This window comes from Triturus cristatus, chromosome 11, assembly GCF_964204655.1.
Source record: "Triturus cristatus chromosome 11, aTriCri1.1, whole genome shotgun sequence".
In the NCBI taxonomy this organism is placed as follows: domain Eukaryota; kingdom Metazoa; phylum Chordata; class Amphibia; order Caudata; family Salamandridae; genus Triturus; species Triturus cristatus.
Window position 1 is genome coordinate 563,538,015 of NC_140594.1, and position 18,855 is coordinate 563,556,869.

The following is an 18,855-nucleotide window of genomic DNA, read 5'->3' on the forward strand; positions in this document are numbered from 1 at the left end:
TTAGAATGTTGGTGTTATGACACTAGTCATAAGAGGGGGGAACTGATAGAGTGCTTACAGCACTCTAAATTGTATGGGTGCACTATACTCATTGTTTAAACGCACTCACATGTATTTCTATTGTTTGCAGTGTTTTACAATTATTAAGATGCATTTACTCACGTTATAATAACATTGAAATATAGTGTGCACATTCAAGTAGGATTTTACATGTATTAGAGACATTCATAATTCCTATATGTGTAATGTGCAGGATGAAATTATATTCGTGCAAATGTAACCGTGTTTAGTTTAAGTTGCCTAAATTGTAGGCCCAATGGAAGTTGTTTTGGGTTTCGTTTCTCCATGGTTGCTCAAGAAATAATTAAATGAATCCTTTTGTACACGAAGATAGTGTGTTCTCATCCTACTGCAGGTGCAGGAATTCAGCTTTGTTATTCTTAGATTGAAGGAGATACCCGGAATGTCTTTGAAGAACGCTGGAAGGCGAGAAGGGAGGACGCCTTTTGTGTTTGGCCTGCCTTGGAACCAAGGCCACTGGAAGACGAAGAAAAATTAATTAAAGCTACTGTGGAAGAAATGTTGCAATGGAAAGTTTTACTATGTGACGTATCGTGGGCTGAACACTATCTTTTAGTATGATGCGCAGTTACAGAGTCTAGAGACTTCTGCTGATTCTCAGAGGAAGAGGAGCATCTTAGAGCAAGCTCAATAGACTTAAGCTATTAGACCCATTTGACATGAGTACTTCTTAGGAAGTTAACACGTGCTGACACCTTTGGGATTTGATATAAGAAAGATTGGTAGGACTCTCTCATTTAGAGCAGTGTAGGGAAAGATATTTTTCTTTGTTTTATTTTTCTCCCAGATGAAAAGAGAACTGAACTTAGCCTCTATTCTTTGCTGTGTTTTGATTTTGGAGTTAATCATATTATGCCTATCATATTATGCCTTTTGTGCCGTATGGATTATATTCGTAGGCTTTGCTCTGTATTGATTTTTATGTATCTATATACTCTGATATTGAGGTGTGTTTATATTCAATTATTTTTGGCCTTATAATAAATCCACAAAATTGCAGTTCAGTGTCTGTGGTCTTTTTAGAGTATGCCTAAATTGAAAGTATAATCTTGAATTGTTTTACTGCCCTCTACCACTTTTATCAAGCAAATAAAAGACCATCAGTTGTAACTTTAGTAGTGTAAGCAGGGAAGAAAATTTGACATAATCACTACCATTCCCCATTCTCCAATCTCATGGCAAATCCTGATGTTTTAATAACCCAAAGGGGCTCTCCGAGCTTAGTTACACCTGTTTTAGTTTTGGGAAGCTTGATCCTTACTAGGTCGCCAACACTTATCTTTGTTTTAGCCGCTGCTTTTCTTTGATCGTAATACAATTTCATTTTATTCTGTTCACTAACGACTGCTTCCTGTACTGTATATTTTTTATTTTGAACATTCTTACTAGCTCGACCTTGTTTGACAACATTATGTGTACTCAACTTAGTTACAGGCATTCGCACCTTAACAATTCAAATGGTGTGACTCCAGAGGGGCCAACTCAATTTACTGTTTGAGGCATGATAATCTTATCAACAGTGACTATATCACAATCTGTGTTCCTCCTACAGTCCCCACAACTTAGAGGATATTAGGGCAGCAGGGAAAACTACCAGATGACATTAGAAACAAGCATTTGCAAGGCAATAGGTCTCGCATTGGCGCGAGTTTAAGCTATTGGCATTGTAAATGACAATGCCTTTTATTTATGTTTTAAAAAATATTTATTTTATTTACAATGCCAAAAGCCTAAACTTGCGTAAATGTGAGACCTATTGCATTGCAAATGCTTGTTTAGAAGTGTACTGGATGAAGTGTATACTGGTTTTAACATAGGGTTCGGTAATGTGGGCATATAAACAAGGCTGAAAGCATTCAAAGAGAAAGGAGTATGTAGGCAGTTACTTGGTCTCCCGCTTAGCTCCCTTTCTTATATATTACATGAGGAACTCAAGTTGGAGTACGTCTAGGAACTTATAAATCTTGCTCCACTGTTGTTGTGGTGTTCCGTTCAGAGTAACCCCTCGGCTGTACTCAATAGAGGAATTATACACAACTCTTTATCTTGTGATAGGGGGCGCTGTATACCCTGGTTACAATACATCAACATGATATGTATCGTCTTGGGAAGACCATCTATTTTTCTCAATCCGACATGTATATCAAAGGGTGATAGGTCAGGACTGAATAACTTGCTTTTGTCCCTGAAGCAACGGGAGTGGGAATCATGGGAGTTTACTAAAATTCAGATCAAGGAGTACGTTAATATCAAAATCTCCCCTGGAGTAGAGCCATATTTGGACTTTGCCTTACGTGCTAGGGATAGGCCCCTTCTGACTAGATTCCGTTTAGGAATAAGTAGATGGCAGCTTTGTTTTTCCCTTGGTCAATTTGACTGAGCCACCATTCTCTTATGCCCTTGTGATGAAAGATCTCCACAAAGTTTGCTTCATTTTGTATTTTTTGTTTTTTTTTATTCTTATTTGAATAAACATTTTTTAAATCCTATTTAAAGGGGTATATATAGGATGTAATAAATGTAATTTGGCCCTAATATACTTGCAGAAGTTTGGCAATCCCGAGATTTGTATTAATGTCTGTCTGTTTCTTGAAAATTCTCTTAAATGGCTTGTTCAAAAGCCTATATGGCATCACGATTGTATTAACGGTCCGCGTCAACTTGTGTATACAGCTGATTCAAAGATTCACCTTTTGAGAGATCGATAACCAGCAAAATAAGGGAGATGCTGATACAGTGATGAGAGAATTGTGTTACAACGCGCATATATGTTTTTTGGGACGACATGGCCAATATGAAGAAGCATGGTTTTTTAGGTCTTCATCCTTTGGACAATGAATCGAGCCCTGAAGAAGTCTTTCGTGAAGAGACGAAATATGCTGGCTACTTGAACAATTCTGATTTTAAGAAGATCTTAATAAAGAGGTTTTTTTTAAAAGAAAAAAAGAATATTTGATTGAATTTTGTGCAACCTATGTTGTAATATGATGCACATTATATGTTATATGTCTATGAACAAGAAAATTGTGTGTGCTGATTGTGCAAAAGTAATATTTATGTCAGCATTCCACGTTGTATTCATGTGGTGATCATCAAGGAAGTGGCTGTACTTTACAAATACTCTAGCAATTAAAGATCATACAACACTTTATTTGCTCTGAAACAATATTTATCATTGTAAGTACACCAATCACATTTGTTTTACAATTAATCAAAAAGGACGTGCGACTCCCCTTTCATTGTGTCCTCATGGCATCATGAAGTTATGTTCCACTTCTCCATGCCGTAACTTAACCTCCAACCCAGCAAGTTCAGTGCCTAAGTAAAGTCACACTGTGTTGCTTTTCAATCTAGCTGCTGAAAGCTTATCCTGAAAATAAATGTTTCCTGGAGTAAGTTTTTACTACACTCATGAGATCCTCCTACCTGTATGCCTGAGGATAGCAACTGTAATAAGCAAAGACCGTGCTCTGTAAGAAAGTAGTGTTTTTAAAAAATATTTATATATTTTATACTTTCCAACTGTTACAAGGAGTGTCCTAAATGCATGCGCTAGAAATGTTTGTCAAATCCTACCCACTGTGTTTTTATAGAGCTGTATAGTATGTTTCACTTAAATGGCGGCAGTGCTCGGCTGGTCTGACATAATGCTATTTTTGCATATGTGCATGGATGTATGATGTATGCCAATTTGTGACTGGATGTTAAGTATATACACATTTGCAAGCAAAGGTCATACAAAAGTCAAACCTATTGGTTATGTCAATCCTTGTCAATATAAACATCACTAATAATATTATTATTTCAAACCGTTGAGAAAGCAGTTACCAAAACGTTTGACAACTTAAGTAACTTTAAAATACTTTTTCACTATATCTTTCCAATTACATCAAACCGCAAGCAGGTTTTGTGCCGATCCTGCATGCATCATGTAACTAAATACTCTTACCAAAGAAAGTGACGGCGAAGCCCTCGAGCACGCAGGTCCAGGGACCCAGGTAGAAGTAACCTTGAGAGTTTGTCAAGAAGCTGATACTGCCGCCGATGAGGGAGACTAGAAAGTCGGCCACCAAAAGGTTAGTTAGTTAGTTAGTTAAAAAGTACTTGGTAGAGCGCACTGTGACCAAGCGGCTTCCTGGCGCTAGAGTAGAGGACTGAGGAGCATAAAAGTCTGCCGATAAGAGAATCACTAGGAGTACGCTTGGGAAAACAGGAAGGTCTTAAGGGCCTTGCGGAAGTGTAAGTAGTCTGGAGTAGATCTAATGGACAGTGGAAGACTGTTCCAAAAGCGGGGGGCTAATACAGAGAATCTAGTCCCGCCGGTCTTAGATCTGCGGAAGCGAGGGACAGTGAGAAGAGCCTGATTGGAGGAGCGGAGGGCACGACTGGGAGTGTAGGAGTTAATGAGAGAGTTAATGAAAGCCGGAGCAGTGCGGGCACGGGCCATGAAAGCCAGACATCCCAGCTTGAAAAGGGATCTCTGGCAAATGGGGAGCCAGTGAAGGGACTTCAGGACAGGGGTGATGTGGTGGGATTTGGGAAGGTGATAAATAAGTCGGGCGGCCTGATTCTGAATAGACTGAAAACGGCGTAGTTCGTAGGCCGGAATGCCCGCATAGAGGCTATTCCCGTAATCGAGACGGGAGAGAATCATTGCCAAAATAATAAGTTTGAGAGCATCGGGGGAAAAAACGGGACACTTTCCGAATAATCCGGAGGGAAAGAAAACAAGAGGAAACAACTAAGCTAATCTGGGCATGCATGGAGAGGTCCCGACTGACTTTAATGCCCAGGGTCTTTGCAGAGGCCGCCGATACTGGCGAGGGGCCGAAGGTGGAAGGCCAAAAGGCGGCAGACCAAGGGGAAATGGTGGTGCCAGTCAGGACTAACTCTGTCTTGTCCAGATTCAGTTTAAGTTGGTTGGTGCTCATCCACTCGGAGATGAAAACTAGGGTAGAGTGGAATTTAGGCAGGGAGTCCAAGGGAGAGGAAAGATCAAAGACCAACTGGAGGTCATCCGCATAATTATATACGGAGACCCCCATGTCAAGAAGAGAAAGAATAAGGGGATAAATGTAAAGATTAAAAAGAAGAGAGGATAGGGAGGAACCCTGGGGGACCCCGCAAGAAACCAAGCGGGTGGGGGCAGAAAAGCCAGAGAGATGGACCGCCTGAGTCCGTTCTTTAAGAAAGGAGGCGAGCCAAGAGAGGGCAGTGCCCCGAACGCCCGCTGCGCTGACACGGCCAAGAAGGATGGAGTGATCGTCCGTGTCAAACGCAGCGGACAAGTCAAGGAGCACCAAGGCTTGGGGAAGGTTGGAATCGGCTTTACTCTTTAGCTCATCTAGGACGGACAGGACCACTGACTCAGTAGAGTGGGCCGGGCGGAATCCCGCTTGGTGGGAGGCCAAACGATGGTTGTCCTCAATGAAAGTGGAGAGACAAGAAGTGATGTGACTCTCCAAGATCTTCCCTAGGTATGGAAGAAGCGAAATGGGTCGAAAGTTAGACGGAAGGGAGGGGTCTAACCCAGGTTTCTTTAAAATGGGGAAAACTATGGCCGATTTGAAAAATTTCGGGACTAGGCCTGAAGAAATAGAGGCATTGAGGAGGGAGAGGGGAGGGTCAGGGCAGTGAATGAAGAGCTCTCTCAGAATGCGAGCTGGAACGCAGTCAGCTGGAGAGCCTGACTTCACTTTCTGGAGTAGAGCAAGAAATGAATCCAAAGAGATAGGGGAGAACTGGTCAAGAAAGGAAGAGGGTGGAGAAAAGACAGGGGGAAGAGATGGCGAAGAAGCTGAAGGGATGTTGGAGTTGATCTTCGCAATCTTCTCTATAAAGAAGTCATTCAGGGATGAACTGCGAGCTTGGGACGGGATGAGATTAGGGTTGGCCCTGTCAGAAGCAACTAAATTGCGAACTATAGAGAAAATCTCTTTGGGCTTATTGGCGGATGATGTGATTTTATCCGAAAAGTGGATGGTTTTGGCTGAAAGAATAGCCTTCTTGTAGTTAGCTAAGAGAGACTTGTATTTAGCTCGCAAGAGAGGACAGTAGTTGCGCCTCCAGAGGCGTTCGGAATGCCTAAGGTCCAATTTAAGAGTTTTCAGCTTGTCCGTAACTCACTTTTGGGCATCATGGGGGCGACAGGCCTTGACTTTTCTGAGAGGGGCAACCAGGTCGCAAGAGGAGGACAGCCAATGATTCACGGCGTCAACTTGAAGATCAAGGGGGAAGTTAGAGAGATCAGGAGGAGAGGAGGTGAGGGAAGCACGGAGAGAATTAAAATCCACCCGGTTCCAATTACGAGCAGAAATATTCTTGGGTAGGAGGAGTTTCTCTGGTACGCCGAGCTCAATGGAGAAGGAGATCAGAGAATGATCGGCCCATGTGCATGGGAGAATGGTAGGGGAAAGAATAGTGCGGCTGGCTGACCATATTTGATCTAAAATATGACCATGAACATGGGTAGGGGAGTGAACATGAGGAAGGAAGTTAAGGCACTGAAGAGTGGCCGAGAAATCCTTAGAGAACTGATCTTCTCTGGGGTCGCCCGGCCAATAATTAAAGTCGCCCAAGAGGAGCACAGACGAATTATTGACCACAAGCGTAGCCAGGAGTTCCTGCAAAGCAGGGACAAAGGAGGGCATGTTCTGAGGGGGGCGATACACAAGAACTATTGTAAGGGGAACCAAAAGATTAACTGAACGGGCAACTAAGAAATAAACGCCAAGCATGGGAGGATGAGGAAGAGGCTGAAACTGAACACTGAAGCGGGTGATCATAGCCACACCCCCACCGGTTTTACCATCAGGGCGGTCCGCCCGAAGGGCGTAGTAAGAGTCGGGGAGGGTGGATAAAAGATCGGGGAGGGAGTCGGCTGAGAACCAAGTCTCTGTAAGGAACAGAAAATCAGGGGCTTCAGTGTCCAGTAGATTGAAAAGCTCAAGCTGATGCCTGCCTGCTGATCGAGTGTTTAGAAGGTAGGCAGTAGCCACAGTGGGTGGAGGAGGGGGAGGTGGGGCAGGGGGAGAAGGAGCGTATAGCAAGGGGGCAAGAGAAGCAGAACCAGACGAAGGGGGCGAAGGGGCAGAGATGCCCAGAGCGGCGATATGCTGAAGCAGGGGAGGGGCGATGGACTGGATCGAATTAAAGGACAGCAGTTGAGCTGGGGTGTAGACAGGAGCAGGAGCAGGGTGCGTGGCCCCTGGTCCCGGCCGGTCGCGGACGGGCGCAGACGGGCTTGCCTTAGGCGCGCCTTTGGCGCGCTGACGGCGCGCCCGCTGCGCTCGTCCGCTGCGCGGCCGGGAAATGCACATTATATATCGGAAGGGGAGGCGGGGCGTGGCCTGACGGCAGTGGGCGTGGCCTGTGGGATCAGGGAAATGGCGTCAAGAATGTAGCCCGCGGCAGCGATAATATCGGCTGCGCGGGGATACCCAGAGCGAGGTGAACAAGAGTGAGTGCCCGGGGGGGGGGGGGGAGTTAAAAGTAAAACACAGTATCACAACAAGTTTTTAAAAATAATTGCAAGCGTTCTCCCGGCTGCGCCTCAGGAGATAGAATGTCCACTGACTCGCGCTAGTAGTCAGCGCGCTTTAAATATCATCGGCGGGGGGCGTGGCCTGACGGCAGTGGGCGTGGCCTGTGGGATCAGGGAAATGGCGTCAAGAATGTAGCCCGCGGCAGCGATAATATCGGCTACACAGGGATGCCCAGAGCGAGGTGAACAAGAGTGAGTGCCCAGGGGGGGGGGGGAGTTAAAAGTAAAACACAGTATCACAACAAGTTTTTAAACATAATTGCAAGCGTTCTCCCGGCTGCGCCTCAGGAGATAGAATGTCCACTGACTCGCGCTAGTAGTCAGCGCGCTTTGAATACCATCGGCGGGGGGCGTGGCCTGACGGCAGTGGGCGTGGCCTGTGGGATCAGGGAAATGGCGTCAAGAATGTAGCCCGCGGCAGCGATAATATCGGCTACACAGGGATGCCCAGAGCGAGGTGAACAAGAGTGAGTGCCCAGGGGGGGTGAGTTAAAAGTAAAACACAATATCACAACAAGTTTTTAAAAATAATTGCAAGCGTTCTCCCGGCTGCGCCTCAGGAGATAGAATGTCCACTCGTTGACTATGATGTAGTTTAGCGGCTGTCGCAACTGCTTGAACCTGGCCGTCACCAGGATCACAATGAAGGTCTCTGAGAGCGAGAGCGCCGTGACCAAGAACATGAACGCCGCCAGAAACCTGAAGTTCCAGGGCTGCACCGTTGTCAGCGGCCGCTGGAAGGGGTCCCACGGCGTGGTGTACTCCAGTGACTCGGGGAGGAGAGATACATTCGCAAGTACTTCAGCCCTAGCCATCGCTTGAGCGCCTTGAAGCGAAGGGGTACATGGCTGGCGCTCTCCCAGTTAATTAAGCATCTTGAGGTACACTTCAGCATTTCGAAGTCCCGCTAAAATCGCTCGCAAACAGATGGTTGTCCCTCGTGAGCGTAGAAAGTTGGTTGCAGTTTTAGTCTCATTTAATCGCACAAGTCTGGCAGAGGGCGTGCGCCCAGGTGCTTCTCGCACCTTTCTGCATGAGGTATCCCCCACTCTCTTTCAAGGCGCTGCAGCCGCTGATCTCTGCCTGCACTGACGCAGGGCGGCAGGAGCCGCCAGCTTCCTCCTCGAGATGCTTCCAGTGACAGCCAAGAGCAGTAAACAATTTGTCCGTGAGCATGTCTCTATTGTAGTAAAGCGCAAGACTTTGCTCGCCATCCTTCAAAGAAAGAGGTAAAGAAACCCGACCTTCTTGGAAGAGTGGAGGGGGTAGTCTCCCTCGCCGCTTGTTTGAAGCGAGTGAGAAGTGAATGCAGAGCCGGCTGCTTAGCAGCCCAGAATCAAGCAGCGGCGTCGGCAAGGCGAGCGATGCGGCTGAGCTATCACAGGAAACACGCACCCACGTCGAATTACAGTACACTAGTCATTCAGCATTACAAATTGGTAGGGAACGGCCGTGGGAGCTAGGCGCACGTTTAAAAGCCCAAGGACTTCAAAATGTGTACAGTGCAAAACTGGAATGGAACCACACTCGTGGAAGACGTGCCTCCCAAGTGACCACACGCACGACATTGTTGGTTAAATAGCAACATTCAAAACAATCTGGGATGGTTAATATAGGGGAGCACTCAGCAAGTCACCAAAATAATTTAAGAAATAAAAATTAGCAAAAAGCTCCTTTAGGAAAAAAGCCGGGTGGGAATCCCGGCCTGAGGGAAGCTTGCAGATCCATTACAAATTAAGAACGAGAAAAACAAACGCGCGTGCCTCGCGCTAAAGGAGGGGGCAGCAGGGGGAGGGGAGAGAGGAGGGGGCCTGCGCCTGTTTCCCTTGCGGGAGCGAACAGGGGCACCATATGTTTGTAAGTTAATTACAAACATATGGTGTCACAGCTCGCTCCCGCAAGGGAATCGCCAAACGTGCACGCATTGCCATTGAAAGCAATGCAATACGTGCACGTTTTTGGCTGAAAAGGCGAATCAATGGCTAAAGGTATTTTTCCTATGCAATGCATGCACGCTGCGTAGGCGAGACCTAAAAAGGAGACAGGAGATTAGACCTAAGGCCTGGGATGACCTAGAGAAGGCGGCCAACCTGAGAAATAATAGATTAAATTGGGAGGTTGCAAGCCGGCCTTTTTTACTGATAATCCCCTTAACGGCATACAGAGTCACATCCTTGAACAGGACTGGTTTAACCACATCTCAACAGTTTTTAATTCAGATCAAGAGAGAATTTCCCATGATAAGGTGACGAGGCCTGACCAGCAGCTAATAAAGGAGTGATGGCTAATTGATCTTAGTTTGGCAGTTCGGGCTGGACTGTTCCTATGAGAAGCAGGGTCATGACTGATTTGAATATGGCTGGGTCTGAACTGGGGTGGCGGAGTGAGACTAAAGAACGATGATGGATGGATGGTGACAGGGGTGAGTGTCTGAAAATTTTCAGCGCTCCATCCATCATTTCCTTGTGTTTGTTCTGTTCACCTTAAGTTGGCAGGATATGCCCAGGCGTGGGTCCCTTGCTCAGTTTGCCAATAGTTTCAAGCTAGCCTGGTTGATGAGGAGTGTTATCCCGAAACCGGTACCAGGATGCTTTCTTATGGTCCAGGTAAGACCTGGCTTGGCAGTTTTGGCTGGACCGTTCATGTGAAGAACAGGGTCAAGACTAATTTGCATATGGCTAGGTCTGAACTGGGGTAGTGAAGTGAGCTAAAGAACTATTATGGATTCAACCCAGATCTGTGACTGGGGGTGAGTGTCTGAAAAGTTTCATCGCTCCGTTCATCATCTCCTTGTGTTTATTTTGGTCACCCTAAGTTGGCAGGGTATGCCCAGATGTAGCTCCCTTGCTCACTCTGCCACTCGATTCAAGTTATCCTGGAGTATGAGGGGTGCTACACCAAAACCGGTCCGAGGATACTTGTTTCCGGTCCAGGGAAGACCTGGCCTGGCAGTTCAGGCTGGACTGTTCCAATGAGGAACAGGGTCAAAAATTATTTGCATATGGCTGGGTCTGAACTGTGGTGGAGAAGTGAGCTAAAGAACAATGATGGATTCAATCCTAATCTATGACTGGGGGTGAGTGTCTTAAAAGTTTCAGCGCCCCGTCCATCAACTCTTTGTGTTGATATTATGGTTTGTACCATCAAAAAAATCAATAAAAATTGGTACACAAAAGAAATGTGAGGTTGTGTGATATGTAAAACTGATCCAGCGGTAATTACCTGGTAATTTCCCTATTCAAAACCTCATTACCTATGGTTTACCGCTGTAAAGGGTGAAAAATGATGGATCTTTTGATGACCGTGTTTCACCAAACAGGAGACTTTACATATACATGAAAATTAAATGCAGACAATATTAGAGGCAATGAGAGTGGTGAGTTATTTTAAAGGGTTTTATTTTAAGTCAAAAGTTAAGGTTCTCTGACTCTTTATTCATTAGTCAAATATCAATCAGGTTACAGAATTAAAACAAATAGGAAAAATAGCATTAATACAGAACATATTACAGTCTGCATATAAGCATCACATATAGGAAGGTAAATGTGGCGCAAATTGTCAGTCAAAACTCTTAAAGAGTTTCTAAGGAAAAAGAGTAAGTCTTACAAGGTTAATAATAATTAATAATGGCAAAAATATCCCATAAAGTCAAATAAATGCAGTTTAGCACCTAAAATCGAAATCTGTTCTGATCCTTTCAGTTCTTTCTCTCTGCCTCTGCTTCTCTGTGCTAGTCTGTGTCTCTGTCTCAAGCAGCACCATAGCCCCCACAGAATGCAGCCCCCTCCCTGTCTCTGTGTCCAGCACAGAAACTGGGCATGGCCCTCAGAAAAAATGATAAAAGAGGATCAATGCAAGGCAAAAGCACTCCTTCCACTTGTAAGCCATATTTCAAGTAAAAGTTCACGTGCTCAGTCCTCATAGCTGGTCCAATCAGAACTTCAAGACACATCATCTCCCCATGGGCTCACTGGATACGTCATTAATCAGGCTTGTTCCTGTTCAAATTTCAGTCTTGTGATTTATGAAAAAAAAGTGTGTTCTTCTCTCCACCTTTAAACAGGCTACAAAAATATGCAACATTGTAAAGGTCGAAGAAAAATGTAGGCAGGATTTTTTAACAGAGCCCTTTCATTCAAAGTTGATAGCAAAGAGGAGTACATTCCATTCTGAGTGTCCAAGGGCAAAAAAAATAAAAATTAAAACTACAGAAAACTGAGTCCACTAAAGCAAACTAAAATCACGTGGTTTTCTACACTGTGAAACACAATTCAGCACATTTCTACTCTTGCAAAAATACATGATGCCATTTTGAAAGTACAAATACATTTTCTAAATGAATGTGCATTCTATAATGAGATTACATATGGATTAATCACATATAAACATGGCTGTTCAACTAATTAAGTATGTTTTCACATGAAAGCACCTCCAAACTGAAGCATTCTGATCAGGCCCTATGTTTTCATCTTGCTTGCGCCACAATCTGCGTGCCATTTTAGAACTCATTTCTGCAGCTTTTTGTCATATAATAATGCATACATTTTATAGGTGAAATCTAAGCTCCATCAATATGTCTACAAAAAAGAAGGGTACGAAGTTCCTTGGCGGTATATTACCCACAATAGACGGTCAAGCAATGCTTCTCTCACCAGTACTTTTTTTTTCAAAGTCAATTCAACAGTTTCATTACTAATACGATTTGCGCATTCAACATGAACATTCCCTTAGGGATAATATATGGATTATTGACAAGGGTTGATCCCAGAACCCTTTAAAAATGTTTATTCCAATTGACAAAAATTGTGATCCACTATCTCTCACTAACCAGTTCCCTGGCAAAAACTGTTTTAAGAAATTTCATCAAATTGTTTGTAGTGGAATTATCCATAAACTCTAATTTAAGGCATTTACTGTAGTAATCAATACAAACTATTGCAAAGCTCACATCAATTGGTAATTTGTGCATTGGATCAATAAAATATATCCCTACTTTTTTCCATGGACATCAGATAGGGGTATCGGAGTTAAGGGAGATGACTGTGTACAAATATATTTGTCAGCATCCTCACATATATAACAATTCTGGTCTAACCTCTCAATATCACAGTCCATGTAAGGCCACCAATACCCGGACCTTAATCTTTTCTTTGTTCCTGTTATTCCTATATGTCCCTCATGGGCTAATCTGAGGAGTTGGTCTTTGATATCTGAAGGTGGTACTAGCTTATCATTTCTCATAATGATGGTTTCTATAAGTGTTAACTCATCATTCATTTTCCAATATGGTTTAAAAGCATTTTCCAACTGCTTTTCTTTTGGCCATCCTTTAACAATGTAATCTGGAACACAAGGATACTCTACATCATTGCAAATAGCTTCTAGACACTGCCGTTTACTCACAACACTCATATTTTCAAATTCATATCACAAGTAAGAGACAGCCATATCGTCATTCATGTCATCCATATCATCTTCATCATCATCACTGCAGGACATGCATGACAAATAGTGTGCTGTAACATTAGACTTTCCTTGCAAATATTCGATGTAAAATACAAATTCATGTAGTTTGCATGCTAGTGTTGTAATACGTGGAGACACCTTATCAGTACTGCATTTGCTCAATATACTTACTAACGGTTTGTAGTCAGTGCGAATAAGAAAATGTTTACCCTATAAAACGTTTCAAATTTGGCCACTGCCCACACACAAGCCACTGATCCTCTCTCAATTACAGAATATTTCAGTTCAGGATCTTTACATTTTCGTGATGCAAAAGCAATCAGTTGACTTCCATGTTGTTTTTACTAAAATTTCCAATGGGTCACAATTTATTTGTGCAGTGCACCTTGGCTGATCACGGTGATCCAACTCATTCGTCAGATTTACCATAAGTATCAAGTCTTCTAGATGTTCTCCTAAATCATTATGTTTAATGTGTTCATCTTGTACTGTCAAGACCTTCTTAAAGCGTGACCCTGACTGACACACCTTAGAAAAATGACATTTTCTACCACATTTTCTACATTCTTTTCCCAATGCTGGTCAGTTTCTGTAAGAAGCCATATGGTTGGTTGATCCACAATGGTAACATTCTGTTTTCATAAACTCACTTCATTTTTGCATGAGTAAATCTTTTTTGCCCCTTGTACATTGAATATCATCAATGTCTCTTTTTGCCGTGCGTACTAAATTGATTTCACTAGACATAGCTTCGGGCTTTGGTAACATTATGATACCCTTTGCAGAACGTTCAGAACTCTTAATGGTACTTATAACTTTATTTAATGTAGGGTTCTTATGGCATAACATATTTACCTGTTTTTTAGTACTCGTTGTGCACATCACTAATTGATCCCAAATCATTTTGTCCAGGTTTTGGAAGGCACATGATGACTCAAGTATGCGAAACGTAGCAGCATAGGCCTCAACAGATTCTCCATGTGCTTGGTATCGATAATAAAAATGATGTCTTTCCACTATGATGCTTATTGTGTCAAAGAGCTCCCCCATTCTTTTCTTTGCTTCCGTGTATACATTTAAGAATTCTTCTCTTTTTGTTTTTTTCTGCTGGACCTACATCATCGAATATATGCCTTCCCTCCATTCCAAGACTATTGTACAAAAGTGCTTTTTTTTATCAGAGCTTTATTCCAACCCATCAATAGTTCCTAAATGCATCTCAAAACGTTTCATCTATTTCCCCACCGTTTACTAGGTACTCCTGGTACATCCAATTATTTTGTGGGCATAGAAATGGCATTCATTACTTCAGCCATTATAATTTACTGATTAATAGACTTTTTACTGCCTTTACAAGGTAAGATAGTTCTTTCAATTCATGTATTCACATTCCTCATATAGCTTGCTATTTAAAACTGTAATATTGTAGAATGCCTGGCGACACTGGGGTAAAGTAGGGGAAGGTGCGGCAATAGCACTCAATGTGGGCGAATTTTTAAAGAATTCCCAGTGCCTCTGCGGTGACCCCGAGGTAGGAGCAGCAAATGTCTTTCAATGTGAGCAGATCTGGGTGGCAACCGGATTCGAATGGAAAAGCCCACAATATGCTGGCGCTTGCTTGTTAGTGTTGTGAAGCATGAGATCAAGGCTAAGTTATTTTTTGTGACGCAAACGTCGAGCGACAACTTGGAGCAAACGCTTTGGTGGATGGCACCTCAAGCAGTGCTGTTGCCAGTGGCTCCACAGGGAAGGCAGGCCAACGTTGATCGCCTGATACGAAGAAACACAAGGTATGGTTTAATGTACACAACCTTACTAGTATCTGATTGAATGCTCGTATGTATTCAAGTACAATTTTGCCATCCCCATTGTCAAATTTTCTGTGTAGTAACAGCAAGAGGCAAGATGGGTGGACTCAGGTTTCTTCCACACCACATAACGTCTTCCCATAGAATAAAAGCTACCCGCTCCCCAACCATCAAAACCCCTTGTCAAGATTCCACCATGAGCGTGAGTTTCCACACACTCACTAAGTAGTGGAAATAAGAAAAGGACAATATCATGGGAAACAGCTTTATAACATACTGATATTAATAGGGCTATTACATCATATGCTACACTGGCCACATCGGAATAACAGGACACACAAATACACTGTACATATGTTTTTACGAGGAGACACCAGGTGAAAATGACGGGTGAAACGCCAGAGGCAGGGGGGAAGGAAAACCAGGGGAATCAGGACTGGCACTTGACTATTTGCACATTTAATTTACATTTCTCTAGCTCTGAGAATTAGCTTCAAGCTAATTATGCATAAAACATTTTTTTTTTCTTCAGGAAGAAGTCAGAGTTATCTAACAGATGGAAGGCAGGATGCACTGAAGATGGAAGAAGCTCAGAAAGCAAACAAGAAAATACTTGGCTCTGCCTGGTAATGATGCTAAAAAATGGACTATTGTGTGAAGCATGGACTGGCATACGGTAGAAAAAATCCTAACATATTTATAATATGTTTTGTTGTGAATAATTAAACACCACTACACTTTCTGTAACTTTCGATTGGCTTATATTTATCACACTTTACTGGTATTTACTTCACTCCTCACTGTGACATTTTCTGTGACTTTCACATTCGACTTACGATCATAAAAATCGTGAGAGTTGTTTATAAGATAAGAAGATCAAGACGAATTTGTCTCCGGATGAAGTTGATTGAGGGTTAACAGAGAAGAAGGCTGTACAAAGACTCTTTTGGAAATATCCTACACACCAGTGAGCTTAGTGTCCCCATATGAAGGGCCCCAGAACTAACGCAGCAACTCCAGGTGAATACTGCAGCCTGAAAAATTGAAATCACCATCTAGCACATGCATCAAAAATGCCATTTGCGATTCCTTATTAGCGAAAAATAAGGATTCGCTAATAAGGAATCGCAAAAGCCTATGCATGTAGAAATCACTTACAAAATAGCGATTTCTAAATATTTCTTAATTGCGAGTCGCAAATTGCGAGTCGCAATTAAGGAATACCTCCCCATTCATTCCTATGGGCCTAGAGGCCCATAGGAATGAATGGGAGGAAGTTCTCAATTTGCGATTCTCAATTAGAGAATCGCAAATTGAGAATGCAATTTCAAGGGTGCAAGGGTGTCAAAACGACACCCTGTTGCACCCCTGAAATCGATCTGTGTACAAATGTTGCGCAAACACATGTCCAAAGGACATGTGTGTGTGTAACCTACCACTTTGAAAAATGCACTTTTGTGCATTTTTCAAAGTTTTTGCAAATTACCATGAAGTTCAACTTCATGGTAATTTGGGCCCCCTATCAGCGAAATCGCTAATTATTTTACTTTAATGCATTGCATTTAAGGAATCTCAATTTGCGATTCCTTAAATGCAATCGCAATTTGAGAACTCGCAATTAATTGAGAATTCTCAAATTGTGAGTGCCTTGACCCTTCATGCATCGGAAATACTCTTTTTGCGGGCGCAAAAGGCCGATTTTTGCGAATCGCACCGTTTGCGCTCGCAAAAATGGTTGATGCATGTGCCCACATGTGCCGACTGATCTTTTAGTACAAGGTAGTAACTCTGTTAAAACTGGTCTCCTGTGTGCGAGTGCAAGTTCTGTTTCTGTTAGTATTGTGTAGCTTCTGCAAGAACAAAAAAGAAACAATTTTATGAGAGTCCCAAACTAAGAGGCGCATATAAATAGAATATATCAGATTTTAAAACGTGTGAAACACTGTGGGCATTGATAAATTTAGAATTCCGCCTAAGATGCAATTTTGCTGTGCGAACATTTTGTTATAAGTATGGATTGGCTTCAACAGTGAAATACAACTTTTGTGAATGGAAACTGTTTAGGAAAAATATAAGTATGATGTTAGTCCAGTACGTGTTGTATTCACCTGGGTGGGGATTTCATTATACATCTTGCTACATTTTTTCTTTACTTCTGTTATTACTTTACTTTATTTTCTGAGCTATTCTAGTATGTTTGGCCAAAGGCATTTTTAAGTTTTTCTTAGGATAGGTTAGATATTGCTGCCTGTGTAATACTAGCACAGCAGAAGGGGCTCCATGCGAATACCCATGCAGGCAGCTAATAATTTGTTCTGGGGATTTAATTGTGTTTGATATTGCTGGAAAACTCCATGTCTGCAATGAATGGTGCACCATTACTATAGGCTTTCTCTGCATTAATTGGTGCTGCATTGCGGACATTGGGATTTTTTTTTAAATGGTGCTGTGTGTGGGGTCCCATTGTATGCATGCTACAGATACTAACCTATACTACATCCTAGCCACACTAACCGAGCACACTGCATCTGTAAACGATTTGGAGACCATCAAGAAATGGAACATGACGTTTAAAGATTGCACCATAACTTGATGCTGCACCTAAAAGATCACGTTGAGTGCCTTATACACATGGTTCTTGCTGTATGAGAACACTGGACCTTTCAGAAAATGGATCTCTGCTCACAACAACACGGTCTTGTCCAACACACCACATGCACTCTCTGTTGTACGACATTTTGTTAGCTTACAGTGGGCTTAGAGCCCATCCACTGTTTTCCATTGGTTATTCTCATTGTGACCCTCATTTGCTTGTTTCTTATTTGATGGCTTATATGAGCTTCATTTCTGCCTCTTTAGTTTGTCCCTTGCTGTGAGCATGGACACATTACTGTGTCCTTACACGGCTCGTGGTTTTTTTTCAGTGCTACTATTTTCTTTTTAGTTAAGTGGTCTATGAGAGTGTGTGCATTTTCTAGCTGTCTCCCTTGTGTTCTTCTCTGACCGCCCCTCTCCTGCCGTCTCCATGCTACTTTGTCTCGCTGTGTGCTTCTCTGCCATTCTTCCTTGGGAACTTGGGTCAGTACATACCATTTCAGGAGAAGCGATTAGGCAGAGAGTAGCAACAGATTATCTGAAAGTATTTGACCAGCCCTTTGCCTGTTCTTTTAATACTGAGCTCACAGTCTTTCATCCAATGAAGGAGATGTGCAAACTATATTTCATTGCAAAGTTTGTCTGGGGAATAGGAAACATTTTGCTAGGGCAGTGACCGTGGTCTGAAGTGTTTCTTGGGACTGAGCTCTATTCCACTTAGCAATTGAGAGCCTGAGGGATGGTTGAAAACACATTTAGTTTTCCTTAGAAGCATGTCTACAGAGCTGATTTCTCCTCTTGCATTTTTATTGAAGTGCAGACAATCTGAAAGCAAGTCAAAGACCAGTCCACATACAAAGAGGCACAGATTGGTATACCAAAATATATAGAGAAGAAATAGATCATATGTCCCTAATTCTAGACGTATATAGTGTTGCACATCAACATGCTATCAAAACAAGAAAACATCCTGTTCCGCCAATGAGGGCTTAAGGGCAAACACCAATCAGTACCCAAAAGATTGAGCTAGCAAAATGTATACGGCAATCAGTAAGCAAATGGGAAAGGAGGCCACAGCTAACTCCCATCTTGAAATATAGCTGTATTTGTAATTCGGAAATTTGGCATCACATGAATAAATCTTGTATTGTGCGGTCAACCCAATTCTTCTTAACTTCCATTCTAAACAATTCTCAACAATTGGATGAGCTACGTAATAAGTCACCGGGCACAGCAAAGAGAAACTAGGCCTAGACTGTAATCTCTTGTGATAAAACATACCTAATTATAAGAACAAATGTCATTCTGTGGCAATCATATTAACAGTTATTTTAGTGTCAAAATGGCAGCGCCATCCATTAG

General features: G+C 42.7%; 1 protein-coding gene across 1 annotated transcript in view; it reads right to left on the minus strand.

The window, feature by feature from the left end:
* TRPC1 (transient receptor potential cation channel subfamily C member 1) overlaps window positions 1-18,855 on the minus strand; it is a 441,909-nt gene that overhangs the window by 353,597 nt on the left and 69,457 nt on the right. The gene's annotated exons all lie outside the window — the stretch shown is intronic.